Here is a 13,995-nt window from a genome sequence, read left to right as displayed (position 1 = left end):
AAGTTTGTGTGTGTGTGTGTGTGTGTGTGTGTGTGTGTGTGTGTGTGTGTGTGTGTGTGTGTGTGTGTGTGTGTGTGTGTGCTTCAGTTTGAACTAAGCTAAAGAAGAAAAAAATGATTTATGATTCTGTATTTACAGTATATTTGCACTAACAGTCAAATTGACAGTCACACGCTCATACCCATGTGACTTCTAAGAAAGAGCTCATTTGCATATATTGTGTCTTGTACATCATTCACTAAGCTGTTGTTTTCTGTGCGGTTGAAGAGCACGCTCCGTGCAGGAAGTTGATGCTTAGGGACACATAGAAAGGTTTGAAAAGACATTGAGGAAAAAAAGAGGTCAGCTGGGGAAAGCAGCCGATGGAAAACAAGCACCTCAGTGCCAATGCCTGATGTGAAATAAATGTTCTGCTTTTTTTCCCCAAGGGTGGATCACGTCAAGCTGATGTGATGGGCCAGTCTCTACAAGCACAGGACAGAACAGACAGAGAGACTGTACACACCGCACAAAGCTCAGAATGACACAGTTTTTATTACAGCCAGAGATAAGTCATTATTATTATGTTAGCTGAAGCAAAAGCATGACATGTGAGAGGTAGAGACCAAACCGTGTGTATTGAGACCCGTGCACCATTTGGCCATGGTTGTGCTAAAGGAATTATGATCTGAGAGGCAAAGGCTCATTTAATTATTGGTTTGCAAACATAAGTGCACTTTGACCTCCCTACATGCTCAGAGACCACACATGAATGTTTGAGCAGGTAATGGTTTGTAGATACATAAAGGAATTCAGCATGAAAAGATCCTGTGCAGGCAGATGGACACTCAAACAGGCCCTGCATTGTGGTTTACCTACACTTCACTGTCTGTTCTTCAACTGGTGTCAACATAAAGTCAACATAAAGTCAGTCTGATACAACTATCCTGATATCATGAAGAAAATCAATTCTGGAAAATAGGCAGTTTGCAATTATTTATTAATAATATATCATATATCTGTAAGGTTGTTAATTATCATGTGGTTCATTTCCTCAAAAGCTTAATGATAACAAATGAATAGTGAAAAAAAAAAATTCTAATACCATTTAAAAATTTGAGCTAAGATTTTAATCGTCTTATTTAGCAAGGACTATTTCTATTCATCCATGAATTTCCACAAAAATATTAAGCAGTACAACTTATCTGTGTGTGGACGTTTCTCTGACATATCGGGACACAGATTTGTATAATGACAAAGACCTAGTTATTACAAGGAGAAGGTGACTTTTCATGACAATATACCGCATGTCCCCACTTTTCAAAACGCATATAAATCACACAGATTGGAGTGTATTGAAAATCTAAAATTGCATAAAGTTTCCTGTGGAGGCTAGGGTTAGGTGAAGGGTAAGTGTAGGTGGATATAATATACAATTTTTACAGTATAAAAACCATTATGCATATGGGATGTCCCCACTTTTCACAAAAACCAACCTGTGTGTATGTGTGTACCTGTTTGGGTGGTTTATGAGGACAAAAATTTGTATAATGACATGGGTATGACGTAGGCACTACAAGGTGAAGGTGGTTTATGAGGACAAATCAATAAATAAATAATATCTGTACACTAAACTGTTGTGTACAGAACATTTCTAGAAACTTTTTTTCTGTATCAAAGAAACTCTAATTGGTCATTGTCTTTTTAATGTCCCTGTCAACATGCTTATTGCTTTGTCTGTAATAAATATTGACGTCATAATGCAGAGGAAATCAGCCACATTCCTCTTTTATCAATGCTATCAATCAAAGGTTTTCTTGTGATCGTGCATGGTAATAATGTTTGGTAACACCCTTTGTTTAAATGTCAGCCTCTGCATGCGATAGCTGCCCCTGATATTCTGTAGTTCTGTGATGCGTGTGATTTTGTGCAAATTCAAAATGAACAGGCAGGATCGAGCTTGTTTAAGATTTTTTTTCTTATTGTATAGCACACCCACCCCACCACTATCCAGTTTTGGTCTATTATACACTCATTCAATTCTCAACAATATTTGCTATTTGTCATCAGTTTGTTCTTTCATTTCCTCTCAGCGTTGCAAAGCACATCTAAATGCCAGTAAAGTTTTCTCAGCTTTCTGATGGCACCCATAAAGATTTTGGAAATCTGTAAAACAGTGAAACCACAAAAAAGGCAGGGGGGAAGCTTAGTCAGAGAGAAGGTCCGTTGATTTGCAATAGGCCTCACAAGGATTAGAGCATGACGCACGGAGAGACAGCACTAAGACAAAAAGCAGGGAATTCTCCCCAGCCAGACACCAGAAAGGTCATGATGCAAACAAGAAGCAACAGCAAAAAGAACAAACTATGGATACTTCAAATTAAGTGTTCCTTTTCCCACCATTGAACTGCAACTAAAATGCCTATTATCTTGCAATTCTATTAAATAAATAAAATGAAATAAAATTTATTTTTATTCCAATGTATTCAATATTTGCTTCCTAATTGCAAATTTGACTGCAATCTATGTTCTAACATTCACAGTACAAAGCCACCCATCTAACAAACCCTTTAGGAAAACAAAAGCTGAAAATGGGTGGTTTAGAAATTGTCATAGTTATGACTTCAGAAGGATGAATATATGATTCAAACGGCCACCAACAGTTATAGCAAGGTCAAATGACATAATATGAGAATGAGAAAAAAAAAAAAAACATTTGTCTGCATGTATAATATTGATAATATTTTCAACACTTACATGCTGAGCTTGACACAGACACGTGATCAGACACTCAGACACTCTTTTCTAACTCGTTTTCAGTGTAAGATGTTTTAAATGTACAGCAGGAAAAACATTATTTATAGAGGGTGGACAATGGTCGTGTAAAACTAAAATAGTTAAAAACTCAAATTTGGAGCCATTCTAGGCCATGTTAGTCACTTCAGCTTTAACTGAGTTAAATTCTTATGAAAGGAATCGCCACACTATAATTTAACACCTACATCTCACCTCTTCCCCAGAGGCTTCATACCTCATTCTGGCAGCTTCTTTACAAATACTTGATCTGTGCTAACATCACAGTTTGATCCTTATGATTATTTTAATAGGCCACATCAGAGTGGCAGTTCTTTTTAGGCAGCGAGAGGGATAATTTGCGCACAGTTTTTATGAAATATTGAGACTGGGCCAGCAAGTACATGCTTTTAACACCATTTGCAACATGTTTGGGGTGACCTTAGGCAACACTGCCAGCGAATTCACTTCCATTTTCAGAAAGAGAAGATGTGAAGTGGCGCTTTCCCCAGCGACTGCTCCACTTTACTCTCAGATTAGGCTCTGTGACAGCTGCCTCACAAGTGTGGAGATGGGGAACGACACTGGAAGCCATTCTTTGAAATATTGATCAGCAGGGTTAAATATTTCCCCGTCGTTCGTGCTATAAATGGACCTGGGCCGGCGAGCGATGCTCTGCTTCCGGCCCCAATGCGTAAAATCTTTGGCTCACAGTCTACCCACTCCTGTTCCTCGGTTCCCCCGCCTGTCCTTACAGCAAATCTGGACTTTATTGAAGTGCGCCCTCTGTATTGAGCCGTAGTGAATACTGCATGAGCTCTGTTTCTCACAGGCTCCTTAAGTCACTTGTTGCATGTCTTAAAGAACATCACGTTCTTCAGGCACACAGCGGGAGAGCTGCGATCTGACAGAGACACAAACTGTTTTTTTTTTTTTTCTCCAGGTCTGGGGATTTCGTGTCTTTCTCAGAACTTTGAAAACCTTGCCTGATGTGATGTTAAAATGGTAGCTGCAGGTTTTAATGGCAACTGGTAACAGCCCGAAAACATATAATTATTATAAAAAAAATTTTCAAATGTTTACTTCCTCTTAAAAAAAAAACTATAACAAAAAGCTTTATTTTCATTGACATATTTATCACGCCCACACAGCAGGATATCAGTGAGCATAAGACATGGAACAAGTTCATCTTAAGGGACCAGATCAAAAGTGGTCCATGTTCCTGGAGAGAAAAAACAAATTTTTTTAGGTTCCCTTAACTGGAGAAATCCTTGTTTTACAGCCTACTCAGCCCTGTTATAATGCAGCAGATGTTGCTGCCAGTTTACTACTATACTCACTTTTGAGGTCCTCATAGATCATATGCTTCCATTTTTATTTATAATTTTTTTTTTTTCAGGTTAATGACCTTAGAGAGATGAGTTACATCAGGTTTGGTAGCTGCAGATCACTGATTTTGACCTACTTGTTAGCATTCTGGCTTAAAATGTTGCAAAAGGCATCTATTTAATTTCAGAATAAAAAGAAAAAAGAAAATCCAGATAATCTCTTTCTAGATTTCCATCCCCACATATTTGAAGCTTAATTAAAAGAAAAACAGAGTGCGTAAGGTAAGGAGATCTTTTTTCCTTTCAGGAGAGCCTTTCAAAGATCTTTGAACAATTTCACCCTTGATTGCTCTAAAATGCCTTAAATACCTAAAATACCTACTAATGTGCCAAAAGGGCCTAATATCAGAAAACAGCCCTTTATCACAAGCTCGGCCACATATTTTCATGCATCTATCTGGAGGTTAGCATGCAGACGACTGGAAAAGCAGGGCTTCCCACCATCTCACCACATTCTGACATATTTAAATACAGTCTTTGAAAATGTTTATGCATGGTCATCCTGGAAATCAAGTGTTCTTGTCTATGCCCCATGATTTACCTCTAAACTCCGACCCTCTCACGGTGACCCAGGGCTCTACAGCTTTGATCAAAGTTATCTGCACTAAATGGGTTAAATTGCTGCATCATCAACCAGCCTTCAAATCTTCTAAAGTGTATAATTAGCAATTCCAACATTAATAACATAAAAAGTAGAAGCAACCTTACCCTTTAATCTTAAGCTTTTTTTCTCCCCCTCCTTCCCCTGTCCTCTCTCCTCATCCATTTTTTCAGACTGACCCAAACAAGCCACAAGCCAAGCTTTATGGCAGGCCTATATTGAGACCATCTGAGTTGTTTTATTGATAGTAAGGAGGGAAAAGGTTGAGATACATCAAGAAAGGAGACTAGAAAGAACAAATACAGTAAATGGACATTTAAAACCATCAGATTTCACCCCAAAAATCCTGTATTGTTCAAGCATATGACTGAACTGGTGTAATACATCCTGATTATAACCACAGTTTCACCTTTTTTTATCTGAAATGCACACAATGCAGCGGCAAAAATACTTGAAAGGCAAACAAAGACTGAAGCAAAATGCAAATTCTTCTGTAATGCTGTCTTTGAGAGAAAATGTTTGTTCCTTCAGCCAAATGCATATTTGCATACAAATAAACGTTACTCTTTTTGTGGCCACCTGACGAACATCAAACAAGACAGGTTGGTATTATAAGGATCTAGTGAATAGACCATTCATCGCTACGTGGTTTCTAAAGGTATGTTTGACTTAGAAATTATGACATGATTCTGAAATGGCTTAAACATCAAATCCTCCGAAACAAAAAACCAAACCAACGAATTCAATTGAACAAAGCAAAATCAAATTAGATTTTTTTTCTCCCAAATCTACTGTAATATGCATCAGATTATTGCATTAGCAGGGCATGCAAATAAAAATTAATTCAAGACTTGCAACTGCATGCTTAGATTAATATTTTGTTAATCCGTTGGATGAGGAGGCTTTGGCATCACTGAGTGTAGATTTGATACACACTAATCAGTTATACTTCCAGTCCTTTGTTAAGAAAAATTGCTAGAGCCTGAGGCTAGTTCTGCTCGCAAACAGAAATTCAGCATGCCGTGCACAGACCTGCCGTGCTGAGTAGGATCATTCCTGGCATTTTTCTTCGTGTTTTCTGTCTGTCTAAAACTGTGCATTGAATAAAATCTGATGCATTATTTCACACCATTTTTCCTTGGAAGCTTTCGATCTGTGAAAGTTCAGCACCAAGTAAAATATACCTGTAGAAGGTGAATGAGGATTGCTCTGTTTGTAGTTTTATGTTTAAAGTGGAACATATCTATTCATGCGTCTTTGAAACAAGTAAATCAGCTGCAAACATTAGCTCATCCTGTCATTACCTTCAGTTGGTGAGCATTCAATGCCATTACTTTCCCTCCCGACTCGAGCTGCCCAACTGAAGCCTGATTCACTGAGGAGCAACATGATGATGTGTGTGTCACATCAAACCCTCTCTCCCTAAAAAAAAAAAAAAAAACAGGAGAGAGAGAGAAGAAAAATAAAAATAAAAGAAGATGGAGAGAGAAAATGAGGAAGAGAAAGAGGAGAGGGCAAATTGGAACATGTCTTAGGGAGAGTGCCGGAGCCTCTCTGTACTTTAATGTTATAACCTGCCTGATCTTAAATGTTTGTCCTTACATCAAAAAGTAATACAGACCATAAGTGCCACAAAAGCCATCTTAGGCTTCAGAAACAGAAAGAGCATTAGTGGTTTTGTTGTTATCAATGCCAGGTTTTTATTTTATATATATATATATATATATATATATATATATATATATATATATATATATATATATATTGGATAAAAAATAAAATAAAAATAAAAGAAAAAATCGTCAAAATGTCTTCTTTTATTTTCAACAGAAGAAATAAAGTCATATAGGTTTGGAATGGCATGATAGAATATCCAGGTGAACTGTCCCTTTAAATCTCTATAGTTTGTGATGTGGGCTGGGTTTTTGGTTTGTTTGAAGTATATTGTGCGTTTTAGCGCTTTTATTCTTACATGATAAAACATAAAAAGATGTTTCAGGCCTCTCACTCCCTTGCAATAGGTGCCAACTAAAGGAGCCGTGCCTTTTGAAACAATGTATGAGGGCCAGCTGCACCTCTCAGGGTTATGACATAAGGGTATTCTTTTACACAGATAAACAGAGCACAAAGGAGCTGAATAAGTTAGCTTGAAGGCGTTACAAACAGACTGTGGAACATGTATATGCTTCATCCTCAGGTGTCAACCACAACTGAGCGCAGATACCTCCTGAGTCTTTTTGACTGATGGGATACGCTTAGTCTTAATTGACATTTTTTCATTTTGACTAGAGGGCTAGGTAGTGAAGTCACTTGTGGGATTTTATTACGGTGGAGAATCCCGCCCACAACTCCTTTAGTACCTTTGCAGGTTTCATTGTCTGATGGTATGGACACATGAAAATGAATGTTATTAGCTATTTGGATGATGTGGTAAAAAAATTGGAAAGCTTCTCCACCCCTGAAACCATCACTGAGCGAGTGTTTGCCAATTATAGCTAATTGTCCAATCTTTTTCTGAGAGGGAAGTCTCCTTTTTTAGGTTCTCTCTATGTTCCTCCCTGCCAGCTCGGTGATTGAACGTGAAGACGAGTGAGTCACTGTGCATTCTTTGGATGTTCAGCAAGAAACAGACAGTAATGACACACTGCCTGCATGAGAGTGTAATAAAACCAAAACAAGAAAAAAAAAATACGAGGAGTGTCTGTGTGAAACATGATTAGGAGAGGTGAATGAGGGCACCCTTTGAAGTTTTTAATCAGCGGTTAAAGTATTGGAAAACGACTCGTAAGGCATAAAGTGTGTTGAAGTGTTAGCCAGAAGTGAATGGAAGCAGTGAGGGGCTGCAGTAAAGGAGTGTGAGTGATGAATGCGTGGGGCTTCCGACACTGAAAGAAAAGCATGAGTCAGTGTGCAAATTACTTAATTATGGAAAATGTGTGGATGAAGCAATGTGGATTATATCAGCTCAACAAGTGAATGTGTAAATAGGACAATGAGTGACCTTTCAAAAGGAGGTTGAGAAAGTAAATAAGCGTAGAAGTGAATGATTGAGACTCTCTTGCTCTCTCTTTATATTTATGCATTTGGCAGACAACTTTATCCAAAATGATTTACATTGCATTGAAGTCATATATTCTGTCTTTGGAATCAAATCTATGACCTTGGCCTTGCTAGCACCATTCTGTACCATTTGATCTACAGGAATGTCAGTTCAGTTAAGCTGTGGTCAAATGTGTGAATATTCGCATGCAAATAAAGTCACTTCTATGGGAATCAGTGCAATGAACAATTTTGCTTGATGGACTTGCGAATTTCACATCAGTCCGGTGAACTCTGATACAATTTGCAGTGTCAACCATTAGAAAATGGACTGTCCAACATGTCAATGACCTTGTTTCTTCATCAGATTTAAAGAAATTTAGCAATCCATCACTTGCACACCAATGGATCCTTTGCAGTGAATGGGTGCCGTCAGAATGAAAGTCCAAACAGCTGACAAAAACATCACAATAATCCACAAGTAATGGACACAACTCCATGAATTAATGTCTTGTGAAGTGAAAAGCTGTGTGCTTGTAAGAAACACATCCATCATTAAGGTGTTTCAACTTTAAACCCTCACTTCTGGCCAAAATGCATCCATAATTCATAATAAAGTGTATCCCTTGTTGTCCTCTCACATCAAAATCCACCAGCATATTTGTTTAGAACTGTTTTGGACCGTTTTCACTTATAAAAAGCTCCTGATCTGTACATATTCATCTTCAGACGAGAGAATTTGAGAAAGAAATATTGTGAATAAACGAATGTTCATAGCAACAAAAGCAATGATTTGGCATGTTTTTTTTTTATTATTACTATTACAAACACACAGCTTTTCACTTCACAAGATGTTAATTGATGGACTACAGTCATGTGAATTAGATCTTATAGAATCAGAACGATTATTAAAACAATTTTTTTTTTATCATCCTTGGTGTGAACAGTCCTTAAACCAATGGAAAAATGAGTAAGATTCACAGTAATTACATTCACCCATGCACTCACCCATTCATTCTCTCACTGACTCATTCATTTATAAAGGGTTTGAGTCTTTGAGAAAGTGAATGAAACAAATGAGTCAGTGAGCAAATGACCGGGTGTGTGAATACATGCGTGAGTGAGTGAATGAAAAAGAATTAATGTTTGAGAGAGTCAATTGCGAGTGAGTGAGTGAGTGAGTGAGTGAGTGAGTGGACCCTGGGCAGCAGCAGCAGTGGCAGTGTGAAGTGCAGATCAGTGTGGAGAGCAGTAAAGCTGGTCTTTAATCTGGCTGCAGCAGCTGGCTGCATCAGACAGCACCGAGGTTCTCATTATCTCCTCACTCCTCCACTCCGCTCTCTCTCATGTGGTCACACAGCTGCAAGTGGCGTGCCTTGACCCCATCACTCCCAATGCACATGGGACTTTCCACCGGAGAGCGAGAGACAGAACTGGGAGTTGGAGAGAGCGAGAGACAGAACGGGAGAGAGACAGACAGGTCACAGAGTTGAGATAGAAAAAAACTGGTGAAACTGTAGAGAGAGAGAGCGAGCGAGCAAACCTTAGAATCACAGTTTGAACAAAACCGAGGGCCTCCTGACGTGCTCTGTTATGTTTCAGTGGCGTATTGTAAACACATCTCATGACAGAACAGCACAGCACACGCGCTGACATTTCAACAGCTCATGACTGCTACTGAGACAAATTATGATCTTTCTACAGCAAAACTATGACAGGCAGCTGATTGGCCGTGCACATTTAATGTTTTGTGATTATGAAATGGAGTGTATCATGTAACAATAGCAGCGATGGAGCACTCACAAGTTTAATGACTCATACATTTCTTGCCTGCGGCCAAGCTCTCATAACTCAGAGGAGGAGAATGCTGCCATACCTCTGTTAGTTTACGGACATCATACTTTGTGTATACAGAGGTGTATAAATACAATTAGATGTGATTAGATGCTGAAAGAAATTGGTTTTATGATGTTTAGTTATGGGTGTTGTAAAAATAAGCAAAACTGTCAGTGTGTAAATATGCTGTTAGTTGGTCGGTGTGAGGGATATCAAAACACATCAACCATTTTACAAGAGAAACACCTTTGAGAGAATGCCTCGCAGAGCATATTATCTGTGGCACTTGTAACTGCTTTCAGTTGAAAGATTTACATGAACATACAGAAACTTGTACTTGTACTGTCTGGCATCTGTTAAACAGAAAAGTTTAACAACCATCAACTATTTGAACCTCTAAACCACTGGTTCTCAACCTGCTGTTCATGACCTAAATGTTGCAAGACATAAATATTAGTAAAAATTATGCAAAGAACAACCAATTCAATAGGCTCCATACAGTTAAGTGTTTTCTACTGTTATAAATTTACAAATGTCGTAATTACAGTAAATAGCCATAAATGTGCATTTTGTTTTTGGGGATGTGACAGAAACAAAAGGCATTCACCTTATTAGAAGTCAATGTACCAGAGTGATTTTGAAATTGTAGAAGTTTTTTGGAATTCACAATTTATCTCATAAACAAAGCATTCAGCATGAGACATCGACAATCTCTGTTAGATTCTTATCAGTGTCTCAATGTGGTTGGTGAATCATAGATTTCCCCATAATGACCAAGAGCAGACATGAGTGTATTTACGATGCTTTTGCAATGTTTCTAAAATGTTTATTGCCTAAAATGTATAAAATAAATCATAAATTAAAAAAAGAATGTTCACTCAGTGCTTCACACTACAGTAAGAATTCACTAAACTCTCACATTTGATAATATTTTCAAGAAATTGAATTCAAACTGCAATGAGATGTATTATAGAGTAATTTCACAAAGAGTTTTAATTGTATCAGACATTTATTTTGAGGACATTATGACATTTGACAAATTCTTGAAAACTTTAGCAAATATACTATATATATATATATATATATATATATATATATATATATATATATATATATATATATATATATATTTGAAATAGAAGTAATAACAATACAGTGTATTGTAGTACATGGTAAAACAGTGTAAATAGTAACAAAACATTCCGCATATTTCATCATCATTATTATTTTTTAATTCAAATCATAAAGGGATGCTGCATTATTGGGATCTTACTTGTCCAAAACCCTATACCTACCCCAAGTCATACTGAACCTGCTGATCAGTAAAGGTTTCATCCGAGATCTACTATGAGAGCCAAATTAAACTATTTACTCCATTTATTTTTATTTATTTTTTTTTGTGTGTGTGATGGGAGAACCCATATTAAAAAAAAGTACTCTTAATTGTACTTAAAATTTACTTTCAGATAGTGTAGTTACAGTAGAGTTGACAGAGAATTGCATTTTATGTGATGTTTTTAGGTATACTTGAAGTACTTTGATAATAAATAAATGCTAAAACACAAACATACTTTTCTGACATTTTAGTGTACTGTATTTATGGAAAACATACTTATTTTAATCTTATTAAAATATACAGGTGCTGGTCATAAAATTTGAATATCATCAAAAGGATTGAATTATTTCACTAAATCCATTAAAAAAAATTAAACTTGTATATTATATTCATCCATTACACACAGACTGATATATTTCAAATGTTTATTTATTTCAATTTTGATTATTATAACTGACAGCTAAGAAAATTCCCTAATTCAGTATCTCAGAAAATTGTGAAAAGGTTCAACATTGTATACACCTGGTGCCACACTCTAATCAGCTAATTAACTCAAAATGGTCTCTCAGTCTAATTCTGTAGGCTACACAATCATGGGGAAGACTGCTGACATGACAGTTGTCCAAAAGACGACCACTGACACCTTGCACAAGAAGGGAAAGACACAAAAGGTCATTGCAAAAGAGGCTGGCTGTTCACAGAGCTCTGTGTCCAAGCACATTAATAGAGAGGTGAAGGGAAGAAAAAGATGTGTTAGAAAAAGTGTACAAGCAATAGGGATACCCACACCCTGGAGAGAATTGTGAAGCAAAACCCATTCTAAAATGTGGGGGAGATTCACAAAGAGTGGACTGCAGCTGGAGTCGGTGCTTCAAGAATACAAGACGTAAGCAAGATGGATTTCAGCTGTCGCAGAAGCGGAGAGCGTCTAGCCTGGACTAAAGACAATAAGCACTGGACTGCTGCTGAGTGGTCCAAAGTTATGTTCTCTGATGAAAGTAAATTTTGCATTTCCTTTGGATATCAGGGTCCCAGAGTCTGGAGGAAGAGAGCAGAGGCACATAATCCACGTTGCTTGAGGTCCAGTGTAAAGTTTCCACAGTCAGTGATGGTTTGGGATACCATGTCATCTGCTGGTGTTGGTCTACTGTGTTTTCTGAGGTCCAAGGTCAACGCAGCCATATACCTGGAAGTTTTAGAGCACTTCAGGATTCCTGCTGCTGACCAACTTTATGGAGATGCAGATTTCATTTTCCAACAGGACTTGGCACCTGCACACAGTGCCAAAGCTACCAGTACCTGGTTTACGGACCATGGTATCCCTGTTTTTAATTAGCCAGCAAACTTGCCTGACCTTAACCCCATAGAAAATCTATGGGGCATTGTGAAGAGGAAGATGCGATATGCCAGACCCAAGAATGCAGAAGAGCTGAAGGTCACTATCAGAGTAACCTGGGTTCTCATAACACCTGAGCAGAGCCACATACTGATCGACTCCATGCCACGCCATATTGCTGCAGTAATTCAGCAAAAGGAGCCCCAACTAAGTATTGAGTGCTGTACATGCTCATACTTTTCATTTTCATATGTTCCAGTTGGTCAAGTTTTCTAAAAATCCTTTCTTTGTATTGGTCTTAAGTAATATTATAATTTTCTGAGAAACAGAATTTTGGATTTTCTTTAATATCAGTTATAATAATAAAAAATAAAAGAAATAAACATTTGAAATATATCAGTCTGTGTGTAATGAATGAATACATACAAGTTCCCTTTCAGTCGGTCACTCTTGACGCCACGTCGGTGGCCGATGATTATGGGATATTGCTTCGATAGACCAATTCGATAGACCAATTCGATAGACCAATTCGATAGACCGATAGAGTGTAAACTAAATGAGCCAATGCACATTGGCATGAAATTATTGCATCCAGCTGCTGCTGATCACTACGTGAGTATAAGAAGCCAGCAGGTGCAATGTATTCCAGCTTTTTGCTTCAGAGCCGAACGTTAGTACCGCTCTGCTCAACTGTATCTGCTGTGAACTGCGGAAGCTTCAGGTGTTGGCGAGATAACGCTTCAGCGGCGGTCGTTCCTGTGTCGAGTGGATTGCACACTTCAGGCTGCACTACCCCTGTCATGTTGCAAGCGGCCAGTTCCCCTGTGAAATCATCAACGGCAAGGTGGTCTGCGCTATCATCGCATGTTACAACTCGCTCGCCACCTCCTCCTTTGGAGTCAGAAGGTTCTGAGGTCACTTCGTGCCATTCACATTCCAGGCCTGCTCAGTCGTACAGCCGACGAGCTGTCTCGAGCTATGCTCCCGGGAGAATGGCGACTCCATCCCCTGATGGTCCAGCTGATATGGAAGCATTTCAGAGCCACTCAAGTAGACCTTTTTGCTTCTCCAGAGACCTCTCACTGCCAGTTGTTCTACTCCCTGACTGAGGGAACTCTCGGCACAGATGTACTGGAACACAGCTGGCCACGGGACCTACGCAAGTGTGCGTTTCCCCCAGTGAGCCTTCTCGCACAGACACTGTGCACTGTTGACAAGGAGCAAGTCTTGCTAGTAGCGCCGTATTGGCCCACGCGGACCTGGTTCCCCAAACTAGTGCTCCTTGCGACAGCCCCTCCTTGGCCAATTCCTCTGACGAAGGATCTACTGACTCAGAGATGGGGCATCATTTGGCACCCGTGTCCAGACCTTTGGAAACTCCATGTCTGTTCCCTGGATGGGACACAGAGGTTCTAGGTGACCTACCCCATGAGGTAGTGAACACCATCACTTCGACAAGAGCACTGTCTACGAGACACGCTTACGTCTTGAAGTGGAACCTGTTTCGTCGAGTGGTGTTCTTCTCACCAAGAAGACCCCTGAAGATGCACGATTGCAGTCGTGCTGTCCTTTCTGCAGCAAGGGCTGGAGCGAAGGCTGTGTCCCTCCACCCTCAAAGTCAAGGTTGCTGCTATTGCTGCGTACCATGACCCCGTGAATGGGAAGTCTTTGGGTAAGCATGACCTCA

Source organism: Carassius gibelio, chromosome A9, assembly GCF_023724105.1.
Source record: "Carassius gibelio isolate Cgi1373 ecotype wild population from Czech Republic chromosome A9, carGib1.2-hapl.c, whole genome shotgun sequence".
NCBI classification, from domain to species: Eukaryota; Metazoa; Chordata; class Actinopteri; order Cypriniformes; family Cyprinidae; genus Carassius; species Carassius gibelio.
This window is presented reverse-complemented; position numbering follows the sequence as displayed.